We start from the raw sequence: 19,017 nt of genomic DNA, 5'->3' as shown, positions 1-19,017 counted from the left end.
GTTGGAGAGAGATCAAGGTCCAGAATCAAAGAGGACATTTCTGATACTGCCCTTGAATCTAATTTATATCACATACTCCTTGAACTCTCTGCCGGGGGAATTTGGAACTGAGGATCGCTTGTGAAATCAGCCTAAAAATTATCACACAAACCACCCGAAGTTGTGCTCGAAACCACGAGCCTGACAATAGAAAACTCAGCACAGGCCTGGGACTGAGCCTGGCGTTTCCTGCTCTGTGGGGCTCAGTACCACGTCGGGTGAGATCAGGAAACGCACCCCAGACCGGAAACTGTGCTTTTCCTGTTTTGTGTGGAGCAGGTGAACGGCCTCTGCCCAGTGTGACTGCGTCGATGAGTTTCCAGCTCTGATGGGTAATTGAATCCCTTCCCACAGTCCCAACATTTCCACGGTATCTCCGTGGTGCGGGTGTCCTTGTGTCTCTCCAGGTTGGATGATCAGTTGAAGCCTCGTCCACACACAGGACACGTGTATGGTTTCTCCCCGCTGTAAATGGTGCGGTGTTTTTTAAGGCTGTGTAACTGGTAAAAGCTCTTTCCACACTCAGTGCACTGGAACACTCTCACTCGGGTATGTGTGTCTCGGTGTTTTTCCAGTCACACTGATGTTTGAAATCTTCTCCCACAGACAGAAAAGACAAACATTTCTCCTTCCACATTCAAAGGTCGATGATATTCAGGTCCTGATGAATCGAGTGACTCTGTCAGATCTTGACGTGATCTTTGGTTTGAATTTCCCGTCTGCAAATCCTCCCCTTCTAATACCCTGTAAAAGTTTACAAAAGTCATCACTCTAAATAAAGGATCGAAATTTGGAACAGACAATTCTAGTTTCTATGAAACTTTCTATCCTCTCTTTTCTGCCAAAGCCGTCAATCCCCGTCCCACACACTCTCCCTCCTCCCTGTGCTGAAATCCAAACCCATCCCACCATCTCCAATATTTCTTCCCTCCACTCCCAGTTTTGTCCCTCCATCTCCTCTGATTGGGTTCAGTTCTACACCCATTGTGGGCAGAGTGAGAATAAAATAAATGAGGCAATGATTTTCTCTCCTGGTCATTGGGACCCTGAAGCCCCGCCCACGCATTGTTACCGGTCACTGAGATCCCGAAGCCCCGCCCACTCTTTGTTCCTGGTCATTGGGACCCTGTAGCCCCGCCCACTCTTTGTTCCTGAGCCAAGATGGCCGCGCATGCGCCAAGATTCTACCATGACTTCCGCTCGCAAGATGGTGGCCAGTCACACTGCTTTTCGGACGGCTGCTGGTCGGGCCTGTCACCGAGGTGCAAACACTGGGCCTGTGAACTCGTATTTGTGGCCTCAAGATGCCATCAGGTGCTTGTGAACCTTCTCCGCCTACCCACAGGTCCAATTCCTCTCCCGTCTTCTCCCGGCCTCCGACTCGCCTGTTCCTCCTCAGTCCTTCGCCAAAACTCGCACTGCGCATGCTCAAAGCACGGCACGGTCCTGGCACCGCGCACTGTTCTCCTGTCGTCATTGATAGGGAACATTCTGAGGCGCGGGGGATTGTGGGGAAATGCCCCGCCATTGAACGCTGGAATTGGTGAACAGAAAATTAATTATTGTCATCCCATCGAGGTTGGTGCCAGGGAGGCAACAAACATAATAAATAAATAAATTATACAGAAACCCGAGTGCTCAGACCTTCCCCATGGTGCGAAGTAAACTGGCCGCTACTTTTCTGTTTGTAAGTCGTAACTCAGGCCCGACCCGCCCAGTCTGGTTTAATTGCTAAATGTTCTCTAACTCGAATTCAGACCTGTCATTCTCAGGGAAACTGACGAGTTCTCATTTTTTCTGTGCCCGACCTGAGAGCCAGTTAATGGCTTTAATAAGCTGGCAACAATTTTTTCAAAAATGGAAAGAGGAGAAAAATTCCACGAGCGATGCCTCAATTCACAAGGGACAACGAACACTGTGACACCAAATCGAGGGCTACTTACACTGGACACCAAATCCGGGAACAACTTACGCTGAGACACCAAATCCAGGGACTACTTACACTTGGACACCAAATCCAGGAAACACTGATACTGAGACACCAAATCCAAGGACACGGACACAGGGATACCAAATATAGAGACCACTTACACAGAGACACCAAATCCAGGGAACACTTGCACTGAGACGCCAAGTCCAGGGACCACTTACATTCGGACACCAAATACAGTGATCAGTTACATAGAGACTCCAAATCCAGCGACCACTTATATGGTGACATCCTTTTTGCACCTTCTCCAGTATCTCTATATCCTTCATATAATATGGAGACCAGAACTGTTCACAGTATTCCAAGTGTAGTCTAATCAATGTTCCATACAAGTTTAACATAGCTTTCCAATTCTATCCCTCTAGAAATGAACCCCAGTGCTTGGTTTGCTTTTTTATGGCATTTTTAACCTGCATCACTAATTTTAGTGATTTGTGTATCTGTGTCCCTAGATCCCTCTACTCCTCTACCCCATATAGACTATTATTGTCCAAGCATTATGAGGCCTCCTTGTTCTTGCTACCAAAATGCTCCACTTCATCCTCATCTTTATTCAAATTAATTTGCCAATTACACCCCCATTCTGCAAGTTTATTAATGCCTTCTTCTATATTCTTGTAGTCTTCATCAGTATCAGCTTTACCCCGCCCCAAACTGGTGTCATCCGTAAATTTTGAAATTGTGCATCCGATTCCCGAGTCCAAATCGTTTATATAAATTGTGAACAGGGGTCCCAGCACCGATCCTTGTGGAACTCCACTTTCCACCTTTTACCAGTCTGAGTCGCGAACCTTAACCCCGACTTTCTGCTTTCGTGCAGTGATCAAGAGAAACCTCTTTACACAGGGAGTTGTGAAACTGTGGAAATCACTTCCAAAGTTCTGTAATGACAAGTGGCCTCATGTTTTTATCCAAGACATCACACAGCCCAGTCATTTACTCCAAATGTTGATGCAATGGTTCAAGCTAAGAGGTGCCAGGTATCGGGAGCAGCAGTAGCAGTAAATAAAATCTAAACGTAAGTAAGTAACAATATGGTTCATCTTCATCTATTTCTAGTTTAATAACTTTTGCTGAATGTGGCCCAGGCCAAGTGCCATGATATCGGATCAGGCTCATCATCCAAAATGAGTTTGACAAGCCTGAGAAAGACAACGTGAAGCGGATTACTCTCATCCACTAACCCAGCAACTTCTTCAAAAAACTGAAGCAAGTTTTTAAGACACGACCTTGTTTTCCGGAAGCCGCGTTGAGTATCTCTAATGGCCCCTTTTCTTTCCCCGTGGTCATAAACAGCATCTCTTAGGATCCCATCAAGCATATTCCCTCTGATCGATGTCACACCGATGGGCCTGTCATTCCCTGGCTCTGATTTGTCCCCTTTAATGAAAATGGGAACGACGTAAGCTATTTTCCAAACTCAGGAGACAATCGCTGACTCTACTGAACTGTTAAAGATACAGAAAAGGGGCTCACAGAGCACCCGTCTAATCTCTTTAAACACCCGTGGGTGAATATCATCTGGACCTGGAGCACAATCTATTTTGAGATTTCGTAATTTATCCAAGATGACATCCCTTTCTATTTTCATATTTATGATGTTATTGTCGACAGCACATCCCACAGCTGGAATCTGAGCATCATCCACAGGAGTGTAGGCTGATGAGAAATAATCATTTAACAGCTCTGCCATAGTCTGGGAATCTGTCCTGAACTGCTTTTCAGTGGACCTAAACTATCTTTTATGGTCTTCTGACTCCTGACGCAGCTGAAAAGGCGTTTGCTTTTATTCCCACAATTCTGCACCATCTTCTTTTCCAATGGTCTCGTAGCTTCTCCAATGGCTGCTTTTGTCTCCATCGATTGTGGGTGATATTTGACACTATCCTCCTGTAAACTGAATTCATCCTGATCTGACCTGAGTTAAATGTGAGACAGTTCGGGGAGTCAGGAATCATTCACCCTGAGACCTAAACTAACAGGTAAAACCCCAAACGGTTCCTTCGTAACGTTTCCTCTGGTTCCTCGGCATATTTTTGTCAGGATGCCGAAACCCAGCTTTCTTACAGTCCACTCCTGGAGGCCCCATTCCCTGAGCCTACAACCTTCAGCAGTGTCAGTGGTGGAGTTCACAAATGAACTGAAACGCTTCGGAATGCGAAAACAATTTTGCGTTTCCAAAATAAAAGGACTGACATTTATTGTGGAAACAGTCTGGTGTCGCTCACTGCAGAAACATCCATGTCAGCGTGAAGCGGCTCTCCGACAATCTTTGGACCTTGTCTGTCAAGAACAATTCTGATTTCCGTGAAGGCAATCTCAGGTAAAATGGTGGAAGATCGGCCGTTCTCAGCTGGCCATCGAAACCGTGCATTTTTTTGCAGACATGACATATATTTGAAACCAGGAAATACGAGACCATGAATCTGAAGTTAAAAGTTTGCCTACCGTCCCTGGGTGGGCTCGAACCACCAACCTTTCAGTTAACAGCCGAACGCGCTAACCGATTGCGCCACAGAGACACGACACGTTTGTTTTTGAACCATTAATTCAACGAGCTAAAAATTCAGGTAGCCGCGATCCGTATAACATCTCTCCACTGTCAGTTTACTTTTCCAAAATAATGGGTGTGAAGTTTGCATGAGTGAAAATCTATGCTGTATTATTTCTGAACATTAAACTCACCTTGCCATTAAACATCTGTATGTTGGAAGGCTTAGTCCCATCGTGGCAGAGAGGATTGATTTTTCGAGCTGTGATTCTCCATTCTCTATTCCAGTAATATTCAGGTGTGGTGAAAATGAGAGGAGATAAAACGAGCAGGTCCAACGAGCAGGTCTGTGGCACTACACGGTGTCTACAAAGTTGTCTCTTGCACTTACAGTGCAGCGGACGGCAGTTTTCACCAGTAAACCAGTAATTGCGATGTTAAGAAAAAATGTGGCCGACGAACACTCGATTTTAGCGCGGTGACACTGGGTCAGAGCAAAGTTCAGTTAATGCGATTGCCGAGTGGCGAGAGGGTGGATTTGGAACTCTTGTGCGGCTGCACTGCGCATTGTCCAGATCTGCTTGGAGCGATATTCATTCAATTCATCGCTGACAGGGACAGTTTCTTTTCTCCTGTAATTGGTGAGATTTCAAAAGTTGAAAACCACCCGTGCTGACCCCAACCTCGCCACTTCCACGCTGACAGATACAATGCGGTCACAGTCTGGTTCATTGAGATGAAATCCGAGAGCGATTTCACAGTCGAATGCAACGCGAACAAAACGTATTTAAATAAAGTGCAGGTCACAGAGGTGCCTTTAAAGTCCGGATTGTTCGAAGCAGAACTGGAAAATGCGCAATGCAGCAGCACAGGAATTCCAAATGAACTCTCCGTGGAGGTAAATGAGTGACAGGAGCAGAAGGAGATACCACGTGAAAGATTTGGACCCAGATCTGCTCCATGAGACTTTAAATGTTGTCCACCTTTAACTGTCGCTCATAGTGTCAGAACTATCACTGTTATCATTAGCCTTCTTGCACTCCTCAATAGCCCCAGGTTATCACAGCATCGCTTTCTTCAAATTGAATCCCAGTGTGAAAACTTACACGATTTCAAACCTAAGCAGAGGTGTGCGAGATTGGAAGGAGAGTGCGAGTGGAGATCATGGGCCGGGGGGCAGTGATATCATCACCTGAGCATTATGATATCCCACATACCAAAGAAGCAGGGAGATGAGATCTTTGTGTCTATTTTCCCGGCATGTGCAAAATCCATCCCTTCTCAATGGCCAGCACTGTTCTTTCCCTCTCTCCCTGCTGTCCAGGTCAGGATGGGATTCATGAATTCCCCTGTGTTTTCATCAAGCATCTAATTCACCTGGCAGCTGGAGGAGTAGAGGAAGCGGGAGGGGAAGAATAGTCAGAAACAGGAGATGCCACGTGAAACGGGCCGAATCTTGTGTGTTTCAGTTGCTTCAAATGATCCACGGCAGCCCTGCCTCGCCTCGTAGCTTTCCCAGGAGCTGCATCGATTCGGCCGGTGCGTGCGTGCATTTTGGAAATGGAAACAGAGACATCCGCTGCTTGTGGGAGTATTTCACCTCAATTTTCCATTTCACGCGCAGGCCTACCCGCACTCGGTACTGTCATGGCCTGAACACGTCTTTCGTGTTCTCAAAGAAAATGCCACTTTGTGCGAGCAGGTGTATGGACTGGACTGCACTGAGCTGAGTCACTGAGGATATTCAATGAATGAAATCAGTACTTCAAACAGAAAACATTCTTCACTCACTCATCCTGATACATTAGCGTCTCGATTCTTGAATTATTGTTTCATTCATTGCAAAATAGGAACAGGAATAGGCCATTCAGCCCCTCGAGCCTCCAGGTTAATACATGCTTCTTGAGGTGGGGTGCCCAGAACTGAATGCAGTCCTCCAGATGGCGTCTCACCAGAGCTCTGTGCAGCTGTAACATAACTTCCACCTCTTTGTATTCGAACCCTCTATAGATAAACGGGGAGAGTGAGAGCTCAAGAGAGCAAGCGAGAGAGAGGGAGAGAGAGCACTATGCATTGGACAAACTTTCTCAGGAGTTCATTTGAAACCCCACTGAGCTTTCGAACCACTTGCTCTACCGCATCAAAAGTTCATAAGCAGCATATGGGTAATGTGAAATCATATAATTCATAATCGGTTTAGTCGCGCAATGGGTAGCACATCGGACTTTTCGCTCAGAAATTGTGTGTTCGCATCACACCACCGTTAAATTTTAGTTCGTTGATTTCGGAGCTGGGAAGTGAAATTTTGCAGCAAAACCGGAACAGGATCATTAATATCTGTCAAGGAAGGGAAACAGCCCGCATCCACTTCCTCTGATACAAGTGGCTCCAGTCCCACCCGAATTTATAAGGCTTAATCCACTCTGAGCTGGATTGGCGAAACACTCTCAAGAAGGAGGCTCATCATCTGCTCACCGCGAAAGTCAATCTGCTGGACTTCCAGCTCTGTCAGACGGGATGTTCCTTCAGACAGGTTTCTAACTGGACACATTCTTCCTGCTGCCGTGCGAGCATTGGTGCTTGAGGGGTAGAATTCTTGTTTGCAGTAATTCTATTCCTGTAAAAGTAGCTCCTGAAGATCGCAAGATGGAAAGTATCGTGGCTGAGCGGTCTAACGCGCAGGTTTAAAGCTCAAACTAAATCCCATAATTTGTAGATGGATCAAAATCATAGTTTGTGGCTCCAATTCCGAAGCCTCCCTCTGTAAACTAAGAAGACTAAACATCTCATCTGCGATTGCGACAGAGTCGGCCGGATGAACCACATGGCTGAACAAATAACTAGATGCATTACGAAACACACCAATTGTAAATAGAAACTTAGAAAATTGGAGCAGGAGTCGGACATTCGGCCGTTCGAGCCTGCTTCGCCATTCAATATGATCATGGCTGATCCTGGACCTCAATCCCATATTCCCGCTCTCTCCCCATACCCCTTGATGCCTTTTGTGACGAGAAATCTATCCAGCTCCTTCTTACATATATTCATTGACTTGGCCTCCACAGTCTTGAGTGGTAGAGAATTCCACAGGTTCACCACCCTCTGAGTGAAGAAATTTCTCCTCATCTCAGTCCGAAATGTTCTCATCTGCTATTGCAACAGCATACGTCGGAGGAACCACACGGCTATGCAAATAAGTAGATGCATTTTGGAACGCACCAATTGTACCTTCAACTCCGGCCGAAATTTTCACAAGAAAAAGGATTGGTTGGTTTCGGTGGGCCTCGACTAACAACCTCGCCATTTCCCGGCCCTGGACTGTCAGAAAAGGACCGCGCACTGACTGGTTGCGCCGCTCGAGCCCAGTCACTTTGATCACCTGTCCCACTCTGCTGGAAAGAACCTTAAGGTGAGAGGCACTTACCTGTGGAAACGTGTCCAGTCATTGCGATGAAAATAATATCTGCACATTCACTTTCAGCTTCTTTCACATCCTCTGCTCCATCGCACGACAATCGGGTTTTCTGCGAACAGGCAAAATGAACATTGGCAGAAATTCTAACAGCAGTGGGGTTCAAACCCACGCCTCCGTAGAAATTTGATGGAACATCTGAGACCGCGAGGGCACGCTACCATAATGTCACAGTAATGTTTAAAGAGCTGTTTAATGCTCAAATAAATGAATTGAAGCTACTTTGACCGCATTTACCCCGTGCTGGGGTTGTTCTCCTTGGAGCAGAGGAGATTTGATAGAAGTGTTCAAAATAATGTAGGGTTCAGATAAAGTAAATAAATAGAAACTGTTCCCATTGGCGGAAGGGTCGAAAAGCAGAGGGCACAGATTGAAGGTGATTGGCAAAAGACCCAAAGGCGACATGGGGAAACACTTTTTTCCCAACGAGTAGTTGTAATCTGGAACGCGCAGCCTGAAAGGATGGTGGAAGCAGATCCAATCGTGGCTTTCAAAAAGGAATTTCATAAGTACTTGAAGGGAAAAAATGCAGGGCTACCGGGAAGGAGCGGGGGATTGGGACTAACTGGATTGCTCTTACAATGAGCCTGCACGGGCTCGATTGTCTGAATAACTTCCTTCTGTACTGTAACCATACCTCAAGGGCAATGAGGGATGGGCAATAAATGCTGGCCTCGCCAGCGACGCCCACATCCCATGAACGAACTCAAAAAATAATGACTGTATAATTCTATTTATACAGTTTATTTTCATTGCATGCATTTCCCTATCTCTACCTGTCTCTGTCTCTTGTGTTATCCCCTGATGGACTTCTCAGGATTCCTTGAACGGCGATGGCTGATCGAACCTGCAACACCAGCAGAGAAGGTTAAAGAAAGATTGGGACAGGAGGAAAAGTAAAGGGGCAACCCAGCTGCTGCAGACAATGTCTACACATTAATGCCTCTTCGCTCTCACAGTGAAACAGAGGCACCAATTTGATTAAAGTATACTTAGAGTAGATTGTATATTAATACCATTCCGAGACAGACGGCAATCATATCATGGAATCATAGAAAGTTACCCCACAGAAGGAGGCTATTCGGCCCTTCGTGTCTGAGCCGTCCGAAAAAGAGGTATCGAGCCTCAACCCACGTTCCAGAGTTTGGTCCACAGTCTTTTGGGCCAAACCCTCTGCCTCCATGAATCGATCTCCTTGATGCTCCCAAATCAGAGTCGGGTTCTTACTACCCGTTTAATGTTTACATGCCTGTGGAAGACTTTTTGTCTGCCTTTTATGTTGGCCGCCAGTCGATTCTCATACCCTCTCTTTGTCCCTCTTATTTCCACTTTCAGTTCCCCTCTGAACTTTCTGTATTGTGCCTGGTGAATAAATTTTTTAAAAGTTAGGATTTCCGTCAGCTTGAAACAGAAAGTCATTAGTTGACTAATGGCGATTTGAACAACTATTCTTCTTTTTTCAGAGTTTAATGAGTATTGCGAAATTAATACAGTGAACTATTTCGTCGTCGTTAATTCCCTGAACGGGAAAGGGACCCGTCTCCCACACTGAGAGCATTTGCAGTCGGCAGCTATCTTCTGAGGGTTTCCTATAGTGAACTGTATAGCAGAGTTTCTGTAGTGTAGTGGTTATCACGTTCGCCTAACACGCGAAAGGTCCTCGGTTCGAAACCGGGCAGAAACATTTTGAAAAAGTTCCCCACTAAAAATCAATACGTCTGAAAAAAAGCAAGAATTCACTCTGTGGTTAAATGTGAATAAAATACCACACCTCACAGAACCGATATGTTTTCCATTCTCTGTATAGTTCAATACACATTCAAACACGACACATATACAGACAGTGTCTCGCCCTCATTCACGTTTCATGCCCCGACTGTGCAGGAAGCCCCTCTCAAAGCTGCACATTGCGATTGTTTTCAGTTGATTTGTGAGAGGTCATTAAAGGATCCTGCAGCGCTGCCTCTGTTTATAAGTACAGTTATAAACAGCATTGCAGCCGCGGCAACAAACAGATCAGTTTTTCGATGTTCCCCAGCTCCCGCATTGAGTGAGGCCACGAGAGCAACAACATTCAGGCCGCCTGTCCGATCACACGTTGCTGGCAGGAAGCTGCAATTGCCGCTTCAGACAACGCATTACTGCCCATCCCTGGGAAACAAGATAACACCGAAGCTTTGACAACACATCACAGGCATCGTCTGTCCCATAGTTGTTGCTCCGCTGCGAAGACAGAACTTGCCAGCTGTTTCAAAATTTACAACCAGAACACTGGATCCTCAGATCACTACCCGTTTTAAAAGTCTGTTGCTCTATCTACTGAGCTACGCAGGCTCGCAATTTGTTAAGTTCCTATCGTACATATTCATTGTAGGACTCTGAATTATCCATCGTAGACGTCGAAATTGGGTGAGGGTCCGTGTTATAAAATTGTCAGCAACGTGTTTGAGGAGAATCCTTGTTTCTGTTGAACATGATGTAAGAAACATGGACAGTGAACTCGTGAGTTTACAATTCTTCGTGTTTGTGCCAAATAAGAACATAAGAAATAGGAGCAGGAGTAGCCCAATCGGCCCCTCGAGCCTGCTCCGCCATTCAATAAGATCATGGCTGATCTGATCCTAACCTCAAATCTAAATTGATGTCCAATTTCCTGCCCGCTCCCCGTAACCCCGAATTCCCTTTACTTCTAGGAAACTATCTATTTCTGTTTTACATTTATTTCATGATGTAGCTATTATTTAACAATGTCTTGTCATTCGTTATCAGCAATTAAAATAACACTTTACATAGTGGCTCAAAAGCTAAACTTGTCTCACACGGCAGCTGGAAAAGGCCTCTCGACCTTTCAGCGTATTAACAACTGTGAGCTGAATAATTTCACCCGTGACACAGTGACACCAGGGAGAATATTTCCCAACCAGATTTTCCCCACACGAAACTTACAACTGATGAATATCCGCTAAACGAAAAGAAGAATTGTATGTTTAGTTCTTTAGATTGAAAGATCTCGTACCGGCCCCTTTGCCATATCAGCTGCCGCTCATCGCCCCCTCTCCCGCAAAAAACAAGTAAATTCACACCTACCATTGCAAGACGGGAGGCCAGAAGAACCCAAGTGCTCACATGGGAACACTAAGAAGTAGATGCGTTATGGAACATACCAGTTGTACCTTGAACTCAAAATGTTCGATTGTTCCAGATTAGGCTCAAACTCACAACCTGGGCATTTCTGGAGTTCATAAAAGTACCGCACGCTGAGCGCTTGCGCCACAAGAGCAGCGCACAATCGGTTTTATCAGTGCTCCCGTCAAACAGCTTCATTTTCCGTCTCTGAATTATCGCTTTGTGATCTTTCTCCGATTTCTCCAAGAAGCCTCCAATCAAGATGCGCTTCGATAAATATCCGCAGTGAACTTTAAAAGCCCTGGAATCTGAAACAAAACCCCTGAAGATAAGAACTTTTATTGATCTTATTATTAACTAAAGGACAACTTTTGATGGTGCTTTAAGGAGGATTTGGAAAAAGTGTGAAATGAAATTGAGAAACTCTCTCTGGGCTGTCGTTGATTGAAGAGATGGGCGTTATTTCATTTGAAAACCGAGGCTCGGAACTTTCTGATGGAGAAGTGTGACAGAAGATTGTGGTTAGTGGCAGTTACCGGGGAGATCGAGAGCAGAGGGAGAAAAGTCAAAGTCACAGCTGTGACAGCTCAAGTGCTCTGCTTATCTGTAATATTTAAAAGGTAATGTTCAGTACAGGGCAAACCGATTTGGTATCGGTTATCAAAAATACTAAAGGATACAGGTTCAAAGGCGGATTTGTGAAGAGGGAACGGATTTAACCGCCAGACCGAAATCATTCCACATGAATCTGAAGTGTCTTGAGAAAAACGGCAGCGCGAACTGTTATGTTCGTGTCATAACTTCAAAGACCCTCCAATTACCGACAGTATCTTTGAACGAGTTGTGCAGCAAAACCGTGAGTGAAGCCGCTTTGCATTCGTCAAACGTGTAGGTGACGATATTGGGTTTGATAAGAGTCGATTTCAATTATTTGAAATATCACCATGCCTCTTGACCCGAAAATCGACGATAAAATCGGGTTTTTCCTGTAGGTCGTGAATTGAAGGGAAATCCGCATCAAACAGATCAGGGAAATGAAGAGCAGAAAATGTGGATGAAATTTGCACGAGTGAAAATCCCTGTTTTTCGGAAGACTCTGTCCCCAATGGTGGAGAGGATTGATATTTCGAGCTGTTATTCACCAGCCTTAACTTCAGTAATTTCCTGTTTGCTGACAATGAGATGAGACGGAATGAACAGGTCTAACGAGCCGGTCTGTAACACAGGACAATGATTCAGTGCAGCTCGTCACCCAGTCACTGGGCTCCGTTATAGCCGCTCCTGTCAGTCACACACAAAGATAAATTGTAAATCTGAAACAGAAAGCGTTGATGTACAACACTTTATATCAATCACCAGTTTTTCCCTCTTTCCGGCTTTTAAAACAATCTGTTTCACAGTTTGTCAAACCCAAAACAGCCTCTGGGATTTGCTCATCGAGAATTTCAGTGGAAATTGCGACCGTCACTTAGTATCGGAACAAATATACCCGCTGAGGTTTCGGGGTTGTTACTGGTTTATTTATATCAGTGAGTGACTGGTTTTAAACTAGGTGAGGATCTAAGCCTGAGGTAAGAGCCTGGGATAGACAAGAGATTCTACAATATATCAAGTTAAATTACATTGATTCCACCAACACTGTACATCACATCCGTTAAATATTATTACCTTTTGCTATGTAAAACTGGTGTGGGTGGAAATGGGAAATAACTGAAAAAACCTTCATTGTATCAAAATTATTTTTATTATACAAACAATGTACAGCCTATCCCATAAAAAAGACTCAATGTAAAACCAGTCGCCAGTCCAAGAGCCGCTGTGCCGGTTATGTGATTTGCATCCGATTCTGACTGACTTAGTATCAGACGCGCTCCCGTCCACAGTAAACGGATGGGGCCGGATCCATGAGAGAAAAATGAGGACCGACCTCCGCATAACCTGTCTTCATAATTTAGCCATTTTAGCCCCGGTATCATTCTGGTGAATCTGCGCTGCAGCCCCTCCAAGGCCAATATTTCCTTCCTGATGTGTGGTGCCCAGAGCTGAATGCAGTACTTTAAATGGGGTCTCAGCAGATATTTCTATCTATAACATTCTCCCCCTTTGAATACCAGCTTCTTTGAGATAAAGGCCAACATCCCATGAGACATTTAAATAAATTTTTCGACCATTCCACTGGCTTTCAGCGATTTCTGTACTTGGACCCCGAAATCTCTCTGCTCCTCCACAGTTCCTAGCTTCTCACCTTGCAGAAAATACTCTGATCTATCTTGCTTCAGTCCAAATTCGATGAACTCACACTTCTCCATATTGAAAGTTTGAACAGACTGGAACTCTTCTGTATAGAAAAGTGAAGGCTGAGGGGTGACCTGATATAGGACTTTAAGATTATCCAATGGTTTGATAGGTTAGACGTAGATAAGGTGTTTGCATTTGTGGAGGTGGGGACTCCAAATCATTGAGGCAATGAATATCAGGTATTCACTATTTAATTCAATATGGCATTCAAGAGGAACACATTCACCCAGAGAGTGGTTAGAATGATCAATTCGCTCCCACTAGGAGTAGTTTAGGCGAATAGCATGGATTCGTTTACAGCGAAGCTAGAAAAACAAATGGAGGAGAAAGGAATCTAAGAGTTTGCTCATAGGGTTAGATTAAATGGGGTTGGCGGAGGCTTGTTTGCAGCATGAACACCGGCATTGTCTAGTTGGGCCGAATTGCCTGTTTCCGTGATGTACATTCTATGTAATTCTATGTTACTCCATCTGCCACAGTTTTGCCAACTCTCTTAATTTATCAATTTCCCTTTGTAACTTTATGCTTCCATCGACACGACTCACTGCGACACCTATCTTGGTGTCAGCGACACACGTGGATACACGGCTCTCTATTCCTTCGTCTATGTCATTTATATACCGGGTCTCTGTCTCCCACCTTCTAACCAACTCCCTACCAATTTCATTAGGTTGCCTTAAATTCTACGCACTGTAATTGTCGTTAACAGTCTCTTATATGGTACCTTATCGAATACCTCTGGAAATCAATATCATATAACAACCATGGACACTCCATTATCTACCAGGTTAGTTACATCTTCATAAAGTTCAACTCGTTTTGTTAGACTTGACTTACCCTTTACAAATCCATGCTGGCTCTCTCTGATCAATTCATGTTTATCCAAGTGCTCAATCTTTCTTTCCCTAATAACGGATACTGGCAACTTCCCCACAACGGATGTCAGACTAATGGGTCTATAATTTCCAACATCATCTCTGCTACCCATCCCAAATAATGGAGTGACATTGAAATTGTTTCCATCAAAGGAACAATTCCTGAATCAAGAGATTTTGAACGATCATGACTAAAGCATGTACAATTTCCTCACCGAGTCCTCTCAGTCCCCTGGGATGGTAACCATCAGGTCCTGGAGATTTGTCTATCTTTCATCTAATTATTTTCTCCATTGCCATTATTTTACTTATACTGAAACCCCTTGATTTATTTACAGTTTTCCTCATATCTCTGATAAGTTAGCCTCATTTATTTCTGTGACGAACGAAGCAAAGTAAATATTCAGCAACTCTACATTTCATGATTTTCAATTACAATATCACCTCCATCTGTCTTTAAGCGGCCCACATTACTCTCAGCCTCCCTTCTTTCACTTAATATACTGGTAAAAATCTTGACTGTTGTCCTCATTTTCCCTAACAGGTTTATCTCCTTTTCCCTGTTTGGACCTCTTACGGTTTTTTATTTTCAGCACCAAAATAAACAAAGTAAAGTTCGTCTCAATAGTTCTTCACTTTCAGAGCGAGAATTGTCTAAACCGGTAATTTATTTAATGTAACAAACATAAGTACACATACTCATCCGGAAATCAACGCATTGATGGAGACACAAAGATAAACAAAACGAGATATGTCGGCAGCATCGGGATGCACAGGTGAACGGACAAACCAAACAGACAAAGATGAAACGGTCTGAACCCCAAACAGACAGTGACGTATCGCTGATAGATATTAGTGTGAGGTGGTGGGGCTGAGCTATCATGAATGGGCGCTATGGCTTAGTTGGTTAAAGCATCTGTCTTGTAAACAGGAGATCCTGGGTTCAACTCCCAGCAGTGCCTTGCATAACTAATTATTTTTACCTAATTTGTGGAATTAAGCGACAAAATGACACTTTGGAATTGGTATTTGTTCAGGTTTGAGGAGGAAACTGATATCAGATTGACTCTTCTGAAACGCCCTTTCATTGTACAGTCAGACCTCTCATAGAATGTGTCAGCAACGGGTTAACTTAAAGACACGTTCTCGTTTTTGGGCTCGTTGAGGTCAGGGTATAATTCACGATTTGAGGTTCAAACCCGGAAGTAGTCCTAATTTGGACCGAGACTTGTGATCTTGACCTGCGGTGAAAATCTTTGCAAAGAGGAAAATGAAGTCCGCAGATCACTCCACCTGAATCTCCCGACCCCGATGAAATATATCCCAGGCTGTTAACAGAAGCAAGGAAGGAAATAACGGAGGCTCTGGTCATCATTTTCCAATCCTCCCTGGTGACAGGTGATATGCCGAAGGATTGGAGGACTGCTAAAGTTGTAATGTTGTATAAACAAGGAGAAAAGGATAGATCAAGTAATTACAGGCCGGTCAGGCTGAAGGTATTCTATTAAATCTACTCTGCACTTCCTCCACGGCCAATACAGGGAGGAGAGGACTCTTGACTGACAAGCCTCAGCTCTATCAGGAGAGGGAGACTGACCCACGCTCTCTCTTGCTTCTGGGATGTGCCACTTTTCAAAAACAAAAAGGTGAATTTCTCAATATCTTTAAACGCTCTGTCTCACTGCACATGATTTAAAGTGTATTGTGGGACGCTGTGAGTGTCTCTGTACCTGTAAACTCTCTGACTCACTGCACGGATGTTTAATGTGCACTGTAGGATAGTATGTAAGTATCTCTGTATCTTTTTATCTCTCTGTCTCTCTGCACAGTTATTGACAGTGTATTGTAGGACGGTGTGTTTGTCTTTATACCTTTAAACTCTCTGTTTCACTGCACAACATTGGCAGTGTATTGTAGGACGGTGTGAATGGGACGAGGTTCAGTGGGGCGAAGTGCAGCCGATTGGGAGCAGCGCCCATTTGCGGGGTGAGTATTGCACGCTTGATTTTCTCTGTCCCTTCTATCTTTCTTTTTCTCTTCCTTTCTTTCACCTCCCTCTCTCCCATTCTTTCTTTCACTCCCTTTTCATTCCTCTTATTTCGTTCTTTGTCTTTCTGCCCCAGCACCTATGTCTTTATCCTGTTTTTGTTCTCCATGTGTCTCTGTTGGATGATCCAAAATTCAGACCTGCCGCTTCTTCCAGCTTTTCCTTCCTTCCACCATCATGGTCTACTTCATTGAGACTTTCCTGCGGCCTTGCCCACTCTAACATTCACTTTCACATTCTTCCGGCTTCAAGTTTGCTCTCCATCGACCGCTGTTTCTCGGGGCACATGTCCCGTTCGCATCAATGTTCATTTGTGCCTTGAAACCAGTCGATACATTTCGATCTGCTCCAGAGACAAGCTCTAAGAAAGCAGGGCTGGCATTCGGTAGGACAGCGCATACTTTTCCGTGAAATTTCCATGGGGTATCTTGTGACACGGGGGATGTTAACTGAAGAACTGGGTTTTGTTTTCATGGTCGTTGGCGCTTTTCCCCGAACAGTTGATGTGCGGGAGAGACGGGCGGCGCTGTATAGCTGCGAAAGACGGCTGAAATGTGCATTTTTGGCAATCTGGGTGGTGCAGGAAAGTCGGAAATGTTCCGCTTGATCTTAATAGGTCTGTGGAAATGTCCGATTGAAAAGGAATGAGGAGAAATGAAAAGAGCGGCAATGGTGAAAAGGTGTCGATTACAGGAGGTTGGCCGTGAGCGAAAGGTCCTTTGAATGTCCGGCGCGGAGGAGATTTTGTTCGGAAACGGCAGACTTTAAGCGCGTGAGGAAAGTAAAGTGCGAGCTGCATCCTTGGGTTAAATTGGGTGTTTTCAGGAAAACAGCCATTGTGAAATCACAAAAATGAAAACAGAAAATGCTGAAAACGCTGAGCAGGTCAGGCAGCACCTGTGGTGCAAGAACCAGAGGAAACGTTTCAGCTCTCTGAGCTTTCGCATCCGATCTAAATGGCTCATCATGTGCGTGAATAACTGTGCTGTCTAAGATGCTGGTTTCCATCTCTGAATTATGAGGGTTCGAATCTCACTGCTGCCAGAATTTGTGCACCCTTCCATTTTCGCCGCCTCACCAAAAACCCTTCTTTGATCGGAAGTGCTTTTCCGCATTGCTGATTGACACCTGTTTGCACAATTCAGCTAAGTCTGGATTGCCACCCAACTGTTTCTTGGACGGAAGTGTTGGGACTGAAAGATGTGATCTCGGCGAAGTATCAATCAATGTGCACAATGGCGCCCTGGTGAACCGAGTACCTCTTATAGTCAGTATAACATAAAAGATATGCACCATAATTATGAATTTCTTCTTTGCATCACAAAAGGATTTATTATCAGGGAATGTACATGAGCAGGTCGATTTACGTCACGCTCCGGTCGCTTCGCATCGCCTCCCACAAATAGAATAGAATCATTGAAAGGTCACAGCACGAAAAGAGGCCATTCGGCACATCGAGTCCGTGCCGGCTCTCTGCAAGTGCAATCCAGACAGACCCACTCCCCCACCCTTTCCCTGCAGACCTGTATTCTCTTTCGTTTCAAATACTTATCCAGTTCTTTATTGAACACCATGATTGAATCTGCCTCCACCACCCCCTCGGGCGGTGTATTCCAGATCCTAAACACTCGCTGTGGCGAAAAGTTTTTCCTCATGTCACCTTTGGTTCTTTTGCCAAACACCTTAAATCTATGTTCTCTGGTCCTTGAACCTTCCGCCAATTGGAACAGTTTCTCTCGATCTCCTCTGTCCAGATCCTTCATGATTTTGAATGCTTCTATCAAATCTCCTCGGAACCGTCTCTGTTCCGAGCAGAACAACCCCAGCTTCTCCAATCTATTCATGAAACTTATACCCCTCATCCTTGGAATCATTACAGTAAATCTCTTCTGTGGGGATTCGTTAGTAACATCGCCGAATCCCCCACCATCAACATACTAGTGGTCATCATTAACCAGAAATTTTACTGGACCAGCTACATAAATATTGTGGCGACAAGAGCAGGTCAGAGGCTGGATATTCTGCGCCAAGTGACTCACCTTCTAACTCCCTAAAGCCGTTCAACCATTTACAAGGCGCAAGTTGAGTGAGTTGGAATACTCATGTGATGGTCATGGACCTGAAACGTTAACTCTGTTTCGATGTCGAAAGATTCTGCCTGACCTGCTGAGGATATACACATTTACAGTTTTTATTTCAGATTGGCAACATAGCCAGAATTTTAATTTTGAATAAAGGGGGTTTCGCGTATTTTTGCATGTGTCGAGGTGGCCGAGAGGTTAAGGCGATGGACTGCTAATCCATTGTGCTCTGCACGCGTGGGTTCGAATCACATCCTCGTCGTTATTGCGTTTAAGTTTTGTTTCTCCCATTCAGTCCACCCAGAAGGTCTGGTGAAAGTCCCATCCTTCTCGAAACGGCAGACGGAGGGTTTTGCATTGTTTGCTGAAATCAGCAACAGTTCCTTCCAGGAAGGTGTTGAGATTGTGAGATTGTGAGATCGCGAAATATCAGAATGTACATTGGTGTCATTGTAAAATGAGTAAATCTTATGGTCAACGGAAGAGAAACTTACGTCCCATAATTAGGATTTATGTCCGGATCATTTCGTGTCTGTGTCTGTTTAAAAGGGATGTGCTGTAAGTCCCGGATCATTCTGTGTGCGTTTTACGCGATTTT

The 19,017-nt window shown here is 44.6% G+C and overlaps 4 non-coding genes across 4 annotated transcripts; 3 read left to right on the top strand and 1 right to left on the bottom strand.

Annotated features, from left to right (window-relative positions):
* Window positions 1–4,477: 4,477 nt before the first annotated feature.
* trnan-guu (transfer RNA asparagine (anticodon GUU)) lies at window positions 4,478–4,551 on the bottom strand. The gene has a single exon. It is a non-coding gene; the product is annotated as a tRNA-Asn (tRNA).
* A 5,052-nt stretch (window positions 4,552–9,603) lies between these two features.
* trnav-aac (transfer RNA valine (anticodon AAC)) lies at window positions 9,604–9,676 on the top strand. Its single transcript has one exon. It is a non-coding gene; the product is annotated as a tRNA-Val (tRNA).
* A 5,503-nt stretch (window positions 9,677–15,179) lies between these two features.
* On the top strand, window positions 15,180–15,253 carry trnat-ugu (transfer RNA threonine (anticodon UGU)). Its single transcript has one exon. It is a non-coding gene; the product is annotated as a tRNA-Thr (tRNA).
* Window positions 15,254–18,599: 3,346 nt separating this feature from the next.
* On the top strand, window positions 18,600–18,681 carry trnas-gcu (transfer RNA serine (anticodon GCU)). The gene has a single exon. It is a non-coding gene; the product is annotated as a tRNA-Ser (tRNA).
* Window positions 18,682–19,017: the final 336 nt, after the last annotated feature.

The sequence above is a fragment of the Heptranchias perlo genome, chromosome 20, assembly GCF_035084215.1.
Source record: "Heptranchias perlo isolate sHepPer1 chromosome 20, sHepPer1.hap1, whole genome shotgun sequence".
NCBI lineage: Eukaryota > Metazoa > Chordata > Chondrichthyes > Hexanchiformes > Hexanchidae > Heptranchias > Heptranchias perlo.
Note: the sequence above shows the minus strand (reverse complement) of the source record. Positions and strands in the feature narration are given on the sequence as shown.